We start from the raw sequence: 15,571 nt of genomic DNA, 5'->3' as shown, positions 1-15,571 counted from the left end.
ATGTTGTAGTCAACAAGTGGTGGTCACAGGCATCTATGAATCAAACATCTTCCCCTCACAATGTTAGTTTTTACATAAGAGCAAATTCATGCTCATACAGGACACAGTTGCGACTTCTGGTTTGTTAGCTTTCAGCCTCAAAGCATGAATGAGATTCTTAGGAAACAGATGGCTTTAGATGGCAATGTGCTCCTTAACTAAATATCTGTGACAAATCAAGAGGAAACAAAAGTCTTTGCCTTCTAGCAGCAAGCCTCATTCCTTCTCGTGTTTTATCAGCATTGGATAAACTATGAACTAGGGGCAGAGGGAGCCAACTCTGATGGAACAGCTTTCTAATTGTAACAGACAGAATAGGATGAAGAAAACCTATCAGCTCCCTTATGGATAATCCAGAGGGAATTTATTTCATGACCTTGCCAGCTGTGCAAACGGTGAGGAGACTTACTTTGGAGAAGTAGAATGCTTGGGAGTAAGGAAATATATCTAATGGAAACTGGTAGAATCAGGCTGAAAACATGGCTCCATGTTGCTATGGTAATAGAACCTGAGACAGTATAGGTTTTGCATGCTAAGACTAGCGGAAATCATAAAACAAATCCTTAAAGGCTGGGAGAAATAAAAGGAGAGAGGGAGAAACAGCAAGTGTAAATGTCTCAACTCTTATAAAAGAATGGTTCAACATGGACAGCCAAAGATGAATATGAACAACATGTGGATTTTTTCCCCCAAAAGCCTTCCTGCTCATTTCTATCAGCTCATTAGTCAAAAATAGCTCTAATCACTATGATAAGATATTTTGAAAAAAATGGCCCTGATGACCACCAGGATCTCCTATGGTTCATTACATGAAATCACACTGTTTCTATGAAGATCACTAGGAATGGTGGAGTGCTGTGATCTGGACGTCCCATTCTTAAGTACAAAACTCACCATTTAATTTCTCAGTTCAGCTCTCCCTTCCCTACATGTCCGCCAATGTCTTGGGCAGAAGGATATAAATGCAACATAACACAACTGCATCAAAACATGCAATAACTATACCAGAGTTCAATTTAGCCTAGAGATGCTTCCGCCCCTCCCCCCAGGAGGTAACTAGAGAAAAAGTTCCTGGTAGTGTACATGGGTGATGTTTTCTTTGAGCAACAGGATTTCATGCCGTGCATAAATTCTCCACTGAACTTTGGCCCTGGAACTCGAGTATCTGTATTAGGTAAGTCGTGCTGTGGGCACAACATGTAGGATTTTTGGAAGTAACTATTATGTGAAAATTAAGGAGGGGGACAGCATAGTGGGTTATGCAGTGGACTTAAGAAATGTGACATTGATTCATTGATAAATAACCCCTTACAGTATTTCACCTGAGCCTTCCTTACAGGATTGTGTTGAGGGTAATATATATATTCCTTTGAACTCCTTATATGAAGGATTCTCCTTGTAAAATATAGATCAATAATCTGGATGCTAAGAATGTCACTATAAATTATAATAAGGTTTATGTGAAGTGACTAGGTGATAGAAAAGCCTAGAAATCTCTTCCATACCATCTTCCTTGGCTATATGAAATAAATAAAAAATCAATACCAATAAACATGGACTCTTTCTGATGGCCACTGCAGTACTGTTTCTATGTTTGTGCAAATCTATGGCTTATTATTTTTCTTTTAGTCATACAAATTGGACAATATAAAATGTGAATAGATGAAAGGATTATCTAATACAAGGTAATTGGTACTGTGGGACACTTATAATTATTATAATATTAATGGCAATAAAGGCACCCAATTGGCTAGGTGTTAGTTTATTAAATAACTGAATTTATAACCTGCATGTTCTTGGTTTGGATGCCTGCAACTGTTAATAAAAAACAAATGTTCATTGATAAACTCCAATACTCACACAAAATCTATCAATGCTATATAAAATCTATGAATAACAACAGGGCCCCAAGAACAGAGCAAGCATAAACTTATCAAGAAAATATCAGAAGGTTCGTTTCAATATTTCAGCTTTGGATATTACTTTTAGACTCAAGGCAATGTTCAGAAACAATGTTAATAAACAGGAGACACTCCTTCAACATAGCCGTTCCTAGAGGTTTATTTATAGGACAGACATATTGTGTACTTCTGACAAGCTCCATTTTGGACAAGGAACTAGACTGACAGTACTAGGTAAGATCTATGGGAATAAAGGAGATCTGAAGTAATTATTTAGCACATCCATCAAGATAATATGGTATAGAGCTAAGCAAACTGGTTTCTTCAAGATGTTTTGGACCTCAGTTTATACTAGTTCTAGCCCATATGCCCAGTGAAGAGGTGAATCCATTTATCTTAAAATAACAGCAATATTGCAAATCTGGGTTTTATTGTTTTCATCCTTGTATAACATACTGGGAGTGTAAGCAGAGAGATGGTCAGAGAATAGAACCGTTCTAACACAACAACAAAGTTTTTTGAGTGAGATGTTTATTACGATACATGGAAAACACATTGTGTGTCAGTGAGAAGCTGCACTTTGGTGAAGGAACCAGGCTTACTGTTCTAGGTAAGGATTATATTAAGGGCATAAGAAACATGAATGGTGTACATTTCAAGGGCCAGTATGAATTGTAGTTATCCTACAGTACCAATGATTCATAAGGAAGGACAATATAACTTTTTATTCCATATTATAATCTTGGATATGAGGTTTGTAGTCCTCCCCTAAATTATAGTATGCTGGTTTCTCAATACCTGGATGATGCTAAACAGATTATAATGTAGAAGGACATTATAAATGTCCTACATTATAAAATCTTTTTTTGAAAAAATGAGGTTTGTTAAGTTCTTTTGCATTTCTCAAAGTTTTTCAGTCTCAGTTCAGAAGAGGTTCAAACCTCCTGGTCAATCTTTTTGGTATTCTCAAAAACTGTTTTCAGATAGTCTGTAGTGCAGTGCCAAGGACTGGATGTAATAATTAAGGTAAGGTCTGACCAAAGCAAAACAAAGCTTAGTTGTTATTTCCTGTGATTTGGAATGTATAATTTTGTTAAGGCAGCCTAAAATTGCATTTGCCTTTTCATTAACTCATACTCAGCCAGGCATCTTATCTTGTAAGGGAAAATTAGTAACCAGCCTGTAATGATTGATTTCATGTGTGCAACCATGATTTATCTAGCTGTAGATTCACTGCTACTACTCCCTGTCAAAAAATCATTCCCTTTGTAACCTCTGGATTACAAACTCTGGACCCTTCCCTACTCAATATATATTAAGCCACAAAGACATATAGGGCAAGGGAACCAGTCCTTGATCATATGGTCTACATTCTCAGGTCCTAAAAACTGGTGTTATTTAAGAATATGGGCAGCATAGTGTGGATATCCCAAAGGTGCTTTTTCAAAAGGCAACTGGACTTTCTTGTTTTTCCTTGAAGATGTTTCGCTTCTCATCCAAGAAGCTTCTTCAGTTCTGACTGAATGGTAGGACATGGAAGGATTTATGCTCCTTGCAGTCATCTAATTGTTAGCACTCTTTCTGAGAGATGTTGAGGCCACTTGAAGGTTAATCTGTGTCCTCGGAGTCACCTGAATAGTGCAAATGGGTGTGGAAACTTCTTGGAACTGTTGAAAGGATTGTGTTGTAAACAGGAGATAGGTGTCTCACATCCCTTCCCTTCTGTTGAGAGAGGGATGTTCAATCTTAATGTAGCTGGCCTCTTAAAGATAAACCTTCAAGGAAGTTCCCCACCATTCAGTCAGAACTGAAGAAGCTTCTTCGACGAGAAACAAAATATCTTCAAGTCTTCAAGAGCCTTGGTGGAGCAGTGGGCTAATGCCTCCTTAAGTAACCCCAGCTGCCTGCAATTAGTGCAGGTTCGAGTCCCACCAGGCTCAAGGTTGACTCAGCCTTCCATCCTTCCGAGGTAGGTAAAATGAGGACCCAGATTGTTGGGGGCAATAAGCTGACTTTGTAATAATGCCTCTTGGGGGGGGGGGCAAAGCCCTAATAAGTAGGCATATACATAGAATGGCTATTGCTAAGCACATTGATTTGTGCTTTAGATTGTAAGCCGCCCTGAGTCTTCGGAGAAGGGCAGGATATAAATGGGATTAAAAAAAAAGTCAAAACAAAAATGTTCAGTTGCCTTTTGAGAAAACATCTTTGAGACAACCATGACCTGGTTGAATGAGAATCTCTATAGACAGATTGTGTGGATATTTCCACAGCCTGAACTGCCTCAACTATAAAAACTTAGCCCACTCTTGACTATGTGGGGAAACCCCATTTTGAAAGATGGTATATAAACTCAGAAAAGGCCAGGTGTGGTGTAATAGTTAAGGCCCCAGGTTATAAAGTGGGAAAGTCTGAGTTCTAGCCCTTGCCTAGGCATGAAGCCAGCTGTGTGACCTTGGGCCAGCCACTCTCTTTCAGCCCTGGGAAGGAGCCAATGGCACACCACTTCTAAACGTTTGCCAAAAGAACTTTACGGACTTGTTCAGGCAGTTGCCAGGAAACAACGCTGACTCAAAAGCAAAACAAAAATACCCAAACACAGCAAACAAACAAACAAACAAACATGGAGTTCTACCATTCTCTGAGTATAGGTTTGGATATCAAGACTTGACCAATGCTTGGAGCTGCAGGTAAAACAGAGACAATGCCTGAATTCCTCCTCATCTCATCTTTCTGCTGATTCTCCACAGAACTCATGCTATCACTGCAAGATTGATTGATAGGTGCATATAGGGCATTTAGCCTTTCTTGATTCTCAGCATTTAATGACTGACATCTGAATGAGCCCATTCTGCTGAAATGCCCTGCGCTTAAGTAAGAGGGAGCCAGTAATATTACTTCATGATGCAATTGGCAAGCTGACATATTTAGGTCAACCATAGCTTGAGGAGGTTTGCCATCTTTTTCATTACATGTTGCTTTATCTTCCAGAAAAGGGACACGTTCTCACTCCCCCAACTGTGACTATATTTTCTCCATCCAAGAGAGAACTGGAAAAAAAGCAGAAAGCTACAATTGTATGTTTGGCCACTGATTTCTATCCAGATCACGTTATTCTTACATGGTCCCTAAACAACAATCCTATAACAGATGGAATAAAGACAGAGGAGCCCAAATTTGAAAATAAGAAATACTCACTGATCAGCCGTTTAAGAATCACTAGGAACCAGTGGCAGAATTCAAAAAACAACTTCAAGTGCAAAGTCGATTTCTACAATTCCTCTAAAAGCACAAGTTATGAAGCTTCAATAACTGGAGAAGGTGGGTGAAAGGAAGATCAAGTTCCACTTTCTGAGGCTTTTCTGCACTTCACTAGAATTGTCCCCATGCTGCCCTTGTGAGCATTTTAAAATGTATCGTGCTAAACAAAATTACAAATATTAGCAAACATTTTCATGTTCGATCCTTAGGCAAATGTGATAGCTTACACTAAATCTTTTTTGTACTGATTCATTCTCTCATAATTAACTATTATTTTTCTCTCTCTCGGTCGTATTTGTCCGTTTGCAAAATTTGATAATTTTCTGACCTGTGTCTAAGAGTTTCTGATGCAGGCATGACTCCGCCAAAATGTCAGAACATAGCAATGTTTTTTTTTTACTATTTTTCCATTTTTATTATCTCTTAAAAATATTTACATGTAACCTCTAGTGCCAGTCAGAACAATGACTTTAAGGAGTGAGTTTTGAGCCTTTAAAAGCATTGCCTTTAAATACGGTATCAGAATATATCTACCTAATATTAAATGTATAGAATTTATAGGATGCACACACAACACACACACTTTAGAAATTATAAATTTCTAATAACCTTGAGCACAAGTTTGTTCCATTTTCTATTCTTTCTTCTTTGTGTTGGATTTCTTAGTTGTAGTAGAAATGACAATGATGATGATGATGAAATATAGCTAATGAGAATTTTCCTCCTGTTTTTAGAATGTGGTAGCAACACCTCCACAAATGGTAAGTCAAATTCAGTCTCTTGATTCCAAATGTGTATTACACTGAATTTTATTTTATTTATTTTTATTTTAATTCCATTTATATCCCGCCCTTCTCCGAAGACTCAGGGCGGCTTACAAGCTTAGCAGTAGCCTTCATTCTATGTATATGCCTGCTTATTAGGGCTTTCACACACACACACCCCCAAGCGGCATTATTACACAGTCAGCTTAATTGCCCCCAACAATCTGGGTCCTCATTTTACCTACCTCGGAAGGATGGAAGGCTGAGTCAACCTTGAGCCTGGTGGGACTCGAACCTGCACTAATTGCAGGCAGCTGGTGTTACTTAAGGAGGCATTAGCCCACTGCTCCACCAATATTTAACTTTCTCCAGGACCCCTAATAGAAAGCAGGCTTTTAATTAAGTGTGGCTGAATTCAACACGTTACATTCCTGACAGATACATTTAATTTGGCAAATGGTTTGAATATAACTGGGAAATTTAACTCAAAAGGCAGGGACTTTTGTATGTAGATTTGATTTCAGTATCACTGAGGATTTTCCCGTCTTCAGGAAAAACAAAACCGTATCTTAAAATAGAGCAACAAGCCCACATTATTTATTTTTTTAAAAAAAGCTATTTTGCCTTAGTTGCAGTCTTGAGCAGATGGAATATAAATTACTACTATTTGGGATGATGATAGCAGAAGCATCAGCAATGATTTGTTTCTTTTAAACAGTTTGTAAAAAAACAAGCAAATTCTCTCCCATTTTAAAATGGAAGCAAAGAGAGTGCCCATTAGACCAGATATGCAATCGTTTTTCCTCTTTCTGGCTCCAGGTGTAGATTTGCACAAGAAAAATATAGGGTTGAAGTTTGGAAAGATGGGGACAAGAGTGAGATGACAGGTTGTCAATTCAGTAAAAGCAAATCAAAACAATTCACCCCCCCTCAAAAAAACCCCAAAAACCTGGGAGTAAGGAAAGATTTTTGTCCTTCCCTTTTTGTCCTTGTGCCACATAACAGAGTGAGCGCCTGTTACTCGTCCCAGCTTCTGCCAACCTAGCAGTTCGAAAGCACGTAAAAATACAAGTAGAATAATAGGGACCACTATGGTGGGAAGGTAACAGCGTTCCGTGCGCCTTTGGCGTCTAGTCATGCCAGCCACATGACCACGGAGACGTCCTCTGACAAGCGCTGGCTCTTTGGCTTTGAAACAGAGATGAGCACCGGCCCCTAGAGTCGGAAACGACTAGCACGCATGTGCGAGGGAAACTTTACCTTTTACCTTTACAGCTTCTGCCCCCAGGATATCTTTCTCAAGGGGGGGATTTCCCTTTTTTTAAATAAAAGGTAATATTCCATGGATAAGTATTTAAATATATTGCAGAGATGTGGTGCCTCTGCTCAAAGAATTTATGTATATTTTATAGTTTGCCTCTTGAAATCATGTATTCCAGAAATGTGCTGGATAAGGGAGGAAGAGAAAAACAGTCCAACAGAAGGAGGTTACACTGTCTAGCTTCACCTTGGTTTTATATATAAAATGTATGTGAAAATATTATATAGATTTATACAATTCTTGTTATTTCCCCCCTAACCTTCACATTTAGATTCGTATCTTAGGCAAGCCAATCTTGGAAAACTGGTGTATATTCTTCTCATTTTCAAGAGTGCCTTGTATGGGGCATTTATAATGCACTTGAAACTAAGAAAAAAAGGTAATGTGCCATGTCTGTTCTTTATATCCAGATTTATCCTGAGAAAAATGCATTGTATGCATTATCCTGCCCTTAACAATATCGCCTTCCAGTCTTCATTGTTTAAAGACTCCTACAGTCTTTCCCTGCAGCTGAGCTTAAATGTTCCTCACCCACCCTTGAAGGGGCAGTTAATGATTGCCAATCTTGATTCTGCCTCAGTTCCCAATCATTGTCAGTCCCTCGATTTTCTTCCTTGGTGTCAGAGGACAAGGCCTCGAACCTGACTTTGGATGGAGGGTAAGAGAGGCATTTGCTTTACTCATGTGTGCTGGGGAGGAGATGAAGGCAAATCATGGGGGACATGAAAAAACAAAGCTGTTGGGTGAGTTTCTAACATGGTTAGGTGAAAGGGATGGGGAAAAACACCCTTAATTAGACTAATCTAGATAGGAAAATGGATACACAACCCAATTCCCTCATGGCAATCTGGACAATAACATCCATAAAGAGCCCAAATCTTGGATGGCTAGCATAAAGAGGCAAAAAATATTCCACCATAGTCACGGTCTGTTTATGTAGGTAGGATTTTTGACATCTTCAGAACTTTGGCTGTTATTCTGTCAAGTCAATACTGAGTCCTGATGATTGCCTGGACTAGTCCCTTTCATGACAAAGATTTTCAGAAGTGGTTTGCCCTTACCTCCTCACCATCTCCCAGTTTCTAGCCTGATGCCTTAACCACTATATCAAACTGGCTCTTCAAATCTTTCCAGTTTATTATTACTTAAAATTGTATGGCTCTCATCCATTTCACTGGATTCAGGCAGTATTATCAGGGTTCTACTCTACACTTTTCTGAAATGAACTGTTATTTATGAAAGGAATACTCAATTGATTACACCTGAAGGACCCACAAGACTCTGATATACTTCCCTGAAGGCATAAGATATTCCTAACAGGTATCATAAGTAGCTCTGGAAAGTAAACCCAAAATATATACTATCATAATCTAAATCATGATTATGATTAAACAAATATATGGAATAAACCACCTAAGATCTGCTTGAAGTTGGAACTGAATTGGAGCAGAGGGCTCATCATGCAAGAAAAGGCAGATTGTCCAGTTTCTTCCAACATCTTCCCTTTCACTATGGGAATTCTGGACTCTGCATCTGGACTCTTTAATCAAAGAGAAATCCTGTATGAAATGTGCCCCTGGGCCTTTAATGGTTGCTATGGTGTCTAGAGATATGTAACACAGTAACACAGGGGTGTTAAACTCAATTTCATTGAGGGCCAGATCAGCATTGCGGTTGCCCTCAAGGGGTCGGGTGGGTGTGGCCTGGGTGGGCGTGGCCTACTGGGTGGGTGTGGCTAGAGTGCATATGGCCTACTGGATGGGCATGGCCAGCTCTACATCATTCGCATCAAGGGTGCCTATGAGGGCCTGGGCAGGAGTGGGACAGATCTGAGGGTCTCTGGCAGAAGGAGGGTCTCTGGGCCAGGGCCAAGGCAGTGGGGGCCGTTCCCTCACTGTTTCCAGGATGGCTTTGCGGGCCACATGAAACCACTTCGCGGGCCGGATCCAGCCCCCGGGCCTTGTGTTTGACATGTTGCAGTAACAGAATAAGTGTTGTAAGGGACCTTGGAGGTCTTCTAGTTCAACCCCCTACTTCAGCAGGGAACCCTATACTATTTCACACAAATGGTTGTCCAATGTCTTCTCAAAAACTTCCAGTGTTGGAGCACCCACAACTTCTGGAGGCAAATCATTCCACTGATTAATTGTTCTAACTGTCAGGAAATTTCTCCTTAGTTTTATGTTGCTTCTCTCCTCGCTTAGTTTCCATCCATTGCTTCTTCTCCTGCATACAAATGTTCTTTGTATGTTTTGTCCTCCAATCACCTAATCATCTTTGTTGCTGTTCTCTGCACTCCCTCTAGAGTCTCAACATCTTTTTTATATTGTGGCAATAATAAAAAAAAGATAAGACATTTAATCCATGATTAATTAGTTGGCCTTGTTTCCTTTTTTCAGTCCTGTGACAGTTGATGCAATAGAAGCCTTTTGCCTGGGGACATCATGTCTGAGTTGAATGAATGCTGGAGAGAGAAGAAGAATGATTCTTGCCTTCAAAGTCTGGAGTAGCATTCTGATTCTTTTTAAAAAAAAATAAAAAATGTTTGGTTGCTCCCAATTTTATCTTACTGTTCTATCTCTATTGGAGCATTCATAGCATTTTCATGTCTCTCTGGGGTTTTTAAAAAATATTTTAACCATGTTTACTTTCAAGAAAACATGCATAGAATCACAGCTTTACACTGAACATGAACTTGTCTCTCCAGAAAATGGACTCCATTGAATTCAATGAAGCTCATTCCCCTGTACAGGTGCCATAAGATTATAGAGATGTCACACAATTTGATGCATGCAAATTCTACTGAATGTGATAGGGTTAGATTGAGGTGCAAAAGATAGAAGCATCTTGACCTTTTAAAGTTCTTATAACTGAGATCAAGAGGTTTTAAAATGCTTAATGTTGATTTTTTTCACATGTCAGTAAATCTTTATTTCTTTACTTGTTTTTAGTAAAATCATCCCTAACAGAAACATTTGACTGAGTTTCGTGTATTCCAGGGGTGTCAAACTCAATTTCATTGAGGGCCTCATCAGCATTGCAGTTGCCCTCAAGGGGCCGGGTGGGTATGGCCAGGGTGGGCGTGGCCTACTTGGTGGGCGTGGCTAGAGTGCGTATGGCCTACTGGGTGGGCGTGGCCAGCTCTACATCATTTGCATCAAGGGTGCCTATGGGGGCCTGGGCAGGAGTGGGACAGATCTGAGGGTCTCTGGCAGAAGGAGGGTCTCTGGGCCAGGGCCAAGGCAGTGGGGGCCGTTCCCTCACTGTTTCCAGGATGGCTTCGCGGGCCGCATGAAACCACTTCACAGGCCGGATCCGGCCCCCGGGCCTTGTGTTTGACATGTCTGGTGTATTCCATTCATAAATCCAGAGGTATCAAATTTAAGATGACCAAATGTTGCAAACTAATTCTTCTAAGATAAATATTATTTTACAAGTGCAGGGGGATGTTGAAGGTTTTTCCTGTTTTAACTGATCAAAGATGCCCTAGTTTTTAATGAAATATATATCCAATACTTTTTAATAAATTTTGGCATTAAAGTGTTATAAAACCAAAGGCAATTAGGTGGGAATAAACACAAAGTCTGTCTTCGTATTATAATTATATAGATAAAATCTGGTAACCCAGATCTTTTTTCTGCAGTTCTGGTGATCAGGTATACTGTATGAACTTTGTTGTTGCTGTTATTGTTGTTGCCAGAGGTGTCTGCAGGAGGGAACTTATGGTATAAGCAGCAGCATCGCACTATAAGCACTGCCTCTTTTGTACATGTGTTGTGATGTTGCACATAGATATGAAACAGGCACAGCTTGTATTGCAATATGGCAACATCATTTCAGTATTTTGACAAAACTAAATATGTCTGATATCTGCTTGCAGCTCTGGAGTGCTTTTCCTGGGAAAGACGTTTCAAGAACTAGCCATATTTGGTTCATAATGCTATGAATGAGGAGGACCTCCTCACATTTTACTGCATGTGAAACAGCATGCAAGAGGAGACATCCCTTTGATCTTGATTGGTTCATGCTGTAGTGTGATATATGGTGAGCTACATGTGCAATGAGATATTGCTATCACTTAAAGCAGAGGCACTCAACCTTATAGGTACCAGGGACCAGTTTTGTGGAGAAAGGTTTTTCCATAGACTGGAGAGTACGTGGTTTTGTGTACTGCCTGCATCCCACAGATGGGACTTTGCTTGTTTGTGTGGACCAGTTGCGGGCATGCTGCGGCCCAGTACCAGTCCATGGACCAGGGGTTGGGGACCCCTGACTTAGAGCAAGATATCAATTGTGGAAACAGAACAATGGGATCTCTCTCCCTCTCCCTCTCCCTTTCCCACACACACACACGGGGGGCGGGGAGAGAGAGAGACAGAGAGTTAGAAAGATAAATTCAATTATCCACCTCTTTTCCAAAAACATGGTGTAGCTCTGATGAGGGTGACTGGCCTACATCTCAACGGATGAAGAGAGCAGCAGGGGGAACCTTGTGTTTGAGAAAACAGCAAAACCATTCCCTATACGTCTTCATATTTTTTAATTCATGCAAATGACACAATTTCTGTCCAATTCAGTCCTAATTCAACCTGCCCTTAAAACTGAGCCACCTCAATATTTTTGTTTCATCTGGATCACTCACTTTTGTATTCAATATGTATACTTTCAACATCTATTTATTTTTGACCCTATTCTTTCTTTCTTTCTTTCTTTCTTTCTTTCTTTCTTTCTTTCTTTCTTTCTTTCTTTCTTTCTTTCTTTCTTTCTTTCTTTCTTTCTTTCTTTCTTTCTTTTAAAAAAATCACATATGGTTCACCCATACCTCCCTCCCATTCCTACTGCATTCAAGTTACTTTCATCTTTCTCTTGATATATCCAACTCTTACTTCCTTATAATAAAGTGGGTAAAAGCATGTGTTACACATAATGCATCCTGACATCATAGGGCTAACATTAGGTGGCAAAAGGGTGAAATTTTAGCAATGTAGTTTTGGGTCATTGGAGTGCTGGTTAAGGCTGCTTCTCAAGCCAGAAAAAATTGAAACACACAGACACACACACACTTCCTAGTAATGTCAAGGTTTTACCATAGCCCTCCTGGAATTTGGGTGGCTGATTTGTGTCTTCTGACTGGTCACAATGCCCATTGCTATAAATATGAAATATTTGCATGTGAAATATCAATATATGAATAATTTTATCAACAAAGAGACAAGGAAGACAATTTTTGAACAACATGGTTTTGGAGTTGTTTTCCTTCTAACATAATTTTCCAGATCCTTTCTTGCATTTCCTCCTTCTCCTTCTCCTTCTCCTTCTCCTTCTCCTTCTCCTTCTCCTTCTCCTTCTCCTTCTCCTTCTCCTTCTTCTTCTCCTCCTCCTCTCCTTCTCCTTCTCCTTCTCCTTCTCCTTCTCCTTCTCCTTCTCCTTCTCCTTCTCCTTCTTCTTCTTCTTCTTCTTCTTCTTCTCCTCCTCCTCTCCTTCTAACCCATCAGTGATATCATTGTATCTATTTATGTTACATTACTTTATCATAATATAATTATATAAAATGAAAAATCTAAGTGATATCTGCTGCTGTCTGGGAGGCCTCATCAGTTAGTTTTTGTGAGAAACAGACATTTTAGGTATGGTCGTTCTGTAAAGCACATATGGACAAAAAATTGTAGGCTAGGTGGGGATGCTAAAATGGATGCCCTAACAATCAGCTCAACCAACATAAAGAAAACCCTAACTCAGTAAATCATCTTTTATTTTCTGGCAGAAGGGGAATGATAAATTATTTTCCCTGGGTAAATTATTTTCGTACTACAATATGAAATGCTGTCACATTGGTAGTCAACTTGTCATTCTTGCTGTAATGAAAAGGAGAAAGAAGAGCTCGTAGTACACAACAGGATGTGGCTTGATATTTCCATGTATAACAGTTTGTTTTGAGCAGTGGTTATCATGGTACCTGTTCCATTACAGTACAGAGGTTCAGTGATCTGTCATCCTTCCGGCTTTGGTTTTAAATAGCCATATATCTACATATCTCACCTCTGCAAGTGGTTTTGTTGCCTGGAGTTATCACACCATCTTTTGCTTCACCCCAAACCTTTTTATTGATGTTGCAGGTGCACCAGCTGAAGAAAAGGCAGAATGTTTCAAATAGAAAGTTTGTGGGGATTAGACGTTACTGCTGATGTGCTTTGATAAACAGAGAGGATCAATTTTGGGGGGGCGAGTTGAGTATGTCCTATGCTGATTTTTTATTAAGAAAATGTGGCCTCAAATGCTCTAGGTTTCAGTGACATCTTATTCTGTCCTTCAGAAGACTCCCCTGTTGTTTGGGGCTTCCTTACTATGGGACTGTATTGTCTTCATCATGTAATCTCTACATTTGCCTTTAAGTGGGCTGAGAAATGGTAGTATGGTTAACGTTGCTGGTACTTTACACCAAGAAAATAAATGAATTAAAAGCAGAGAATTTAGGCCACATAGCAGGGAAATACCCAGGTTGTTTTTTTTTTAAATCAGGATGCGGTTGTCCCATTTCAACTTTCCTACAAATCAGCAAAACGTTTTTGTAAGTCTTGTTACATTTCAGCATTGACCATATCTGAAAGATGAGATGATAACTCACATGGGTTACACTTTGCTAATATTTCAGACCTTTTTGTTGCTGGAATGTGAATTTATTCTACATTTAAATAACAAGCATCATCGCCCTGCAAATGTTGGGCATGATCCAGCCAATGAGAAGCATATCTTAAGTGTGAAGGAATGTGCACCTGTAGCAGCAGAGGGGGAGGATTTTACCAGCTCAGAACTTTCTCAGGAGACCCATATCAAGAGACTGTACAGTCCCAAGCTGGAAGAGAGACATGGAAAGAAGTTCTGGGTAGCCATACCCTACAATCTCTCAGGATATATCTAGTAGGTTAGAAGATTATAGCTACAGCTTGACAAGAGTCTGTCTATTAGGTATAAGCAAATAAAGGACTGGATTCAAATAGATCTCACTGTCTCACCTTTGGGTTTAAATCTCACATTAAGTTGCACTGATGTCCCTGAGACAACATGAAGTTGAGTGCTTATTATCCTGCTGTAACAACTTAACAACACATTATTATCCCCATTTTTTTGTTTCCTCAGATGGTCTTTTACCACCACTTTTCAGTTATAAGACTTTATGATAACCTAAAATTACAGTTTTTGTTACTATAACTGAAGATACTCCTTTATGAATGACACCCAAAGCTTCCTCTGATTCCATTATACTTTTCAAGTGATTCTTTTGTTAAACTTTGAGCACTGCTACATTTAATGTATTGGTTGAATGTAGATTCATCCATTCCTATTTTACTTTGCTGCATAAAAATGATGATGTACTCACAGCAACATAAGTTCATCCATAAAATTGCTTATCAAGAGCATCTAAGTACAGAAATAAGAACCCTCAATTTTTTATTGTGATGGAAAATAGTTGTACTAGAATTGTTTGGAAGCTTATTGAAAATTTGCTAAATGACTTTAGCCCAAAGTAATAGAAACTGCTAAGTTAGGAAAAGCCTAGTAGAGAACAACTGGGAATGTATGCTGATAATTAAAAACCTGGAGGTGTGCATAAAATTTAAAAGTATTTATTAAAGTGATACTTAAGACATAAGCAGGTTCATCATGGCTTCTAGGTAACTGATATAAAAAACAAAACAAAAGAAAGAAATCAAAATGAGAAAACTATATGCTGAAAGAGTAAATGCTGGAAGAAAGCTCATTACCTAAGGTTAAAAAAGGATTATATTACAAATGTATTGTAGAACTGTGTTATTCAAGGTAAAAATAGATTTGATGTTCGTATGATTAGTTTATGGGCCACAAACATTTCAAGATATAAGTATCAAACAGATCAAATCTATGTACCCAGGAGATTACTTAGATTTATTATTATTATTATTATTATTATTATTATTATTATTATTATTATTATTATTATTATTATTTATTGGATTTTTATACCGCCCTTCTCCCGAAGGACTCAGGGCGGTGAACAGGGCATACAAATAGAAATACAAAAGTTAAAAAAGATTAAATAATTGCCCAATTAAAACAATCAGAATCTAAAAACCCATTTAAAACCCTGACATTCCCCCATCAGGCCAGGCCAGCTTGTTCGAACAAATGGGTCTTTAGCCCGCGCTGGAAGGAGCGAAGATCCGGTGCCATTCGGAGCTCAACCGGCAGTTGGTTCCATAAGGCCAGGGCGCCCACAGAGAAGGCCCTCCCCCTGGGGGCCACCAGCC

The 15,571-nt window shown here is 39.2% G+C and overlaps 1 gene segment (V, D, J or C); it reads left to right on the top strand.

Annotated features, from left to right (window-relative positions):
- Nucleotides 1-1,152: 1,152 nt before the first annotated feature.
- Nucleotides 1,153-10,231, top strand: LOC310633939 (Ig lambda-2 chain C region-like). The segment is given in 5 exons: nucleotides 1,153-1,213; nucleotides 4,932-5,261; nucleotides 5,936-5,962; nucleotides 7,558-7,665; nucleotides 9,686-10,231.
- The last annotated feature ends 5,340 nt before the right edge of the window (nucleotides 10,232-15,571 follow it).

This window comes from Vipera ursinii (genome assembly GCF_947247035.1).
Source record: "Vipera ursinii genome assembly, chromosome: 2".
NCBI classification, from domain to species: domain Eukaryota; kingdom Metazoa; phylum Chordata; class Lepidosauria; order Squamata; family Viperidae; genus Vipera; species Vipera ursinii.
Note: the sequence above shows the minus strand (reverse complement) of the source record. Positions and strands in the feature narration are given on the sequence as shown.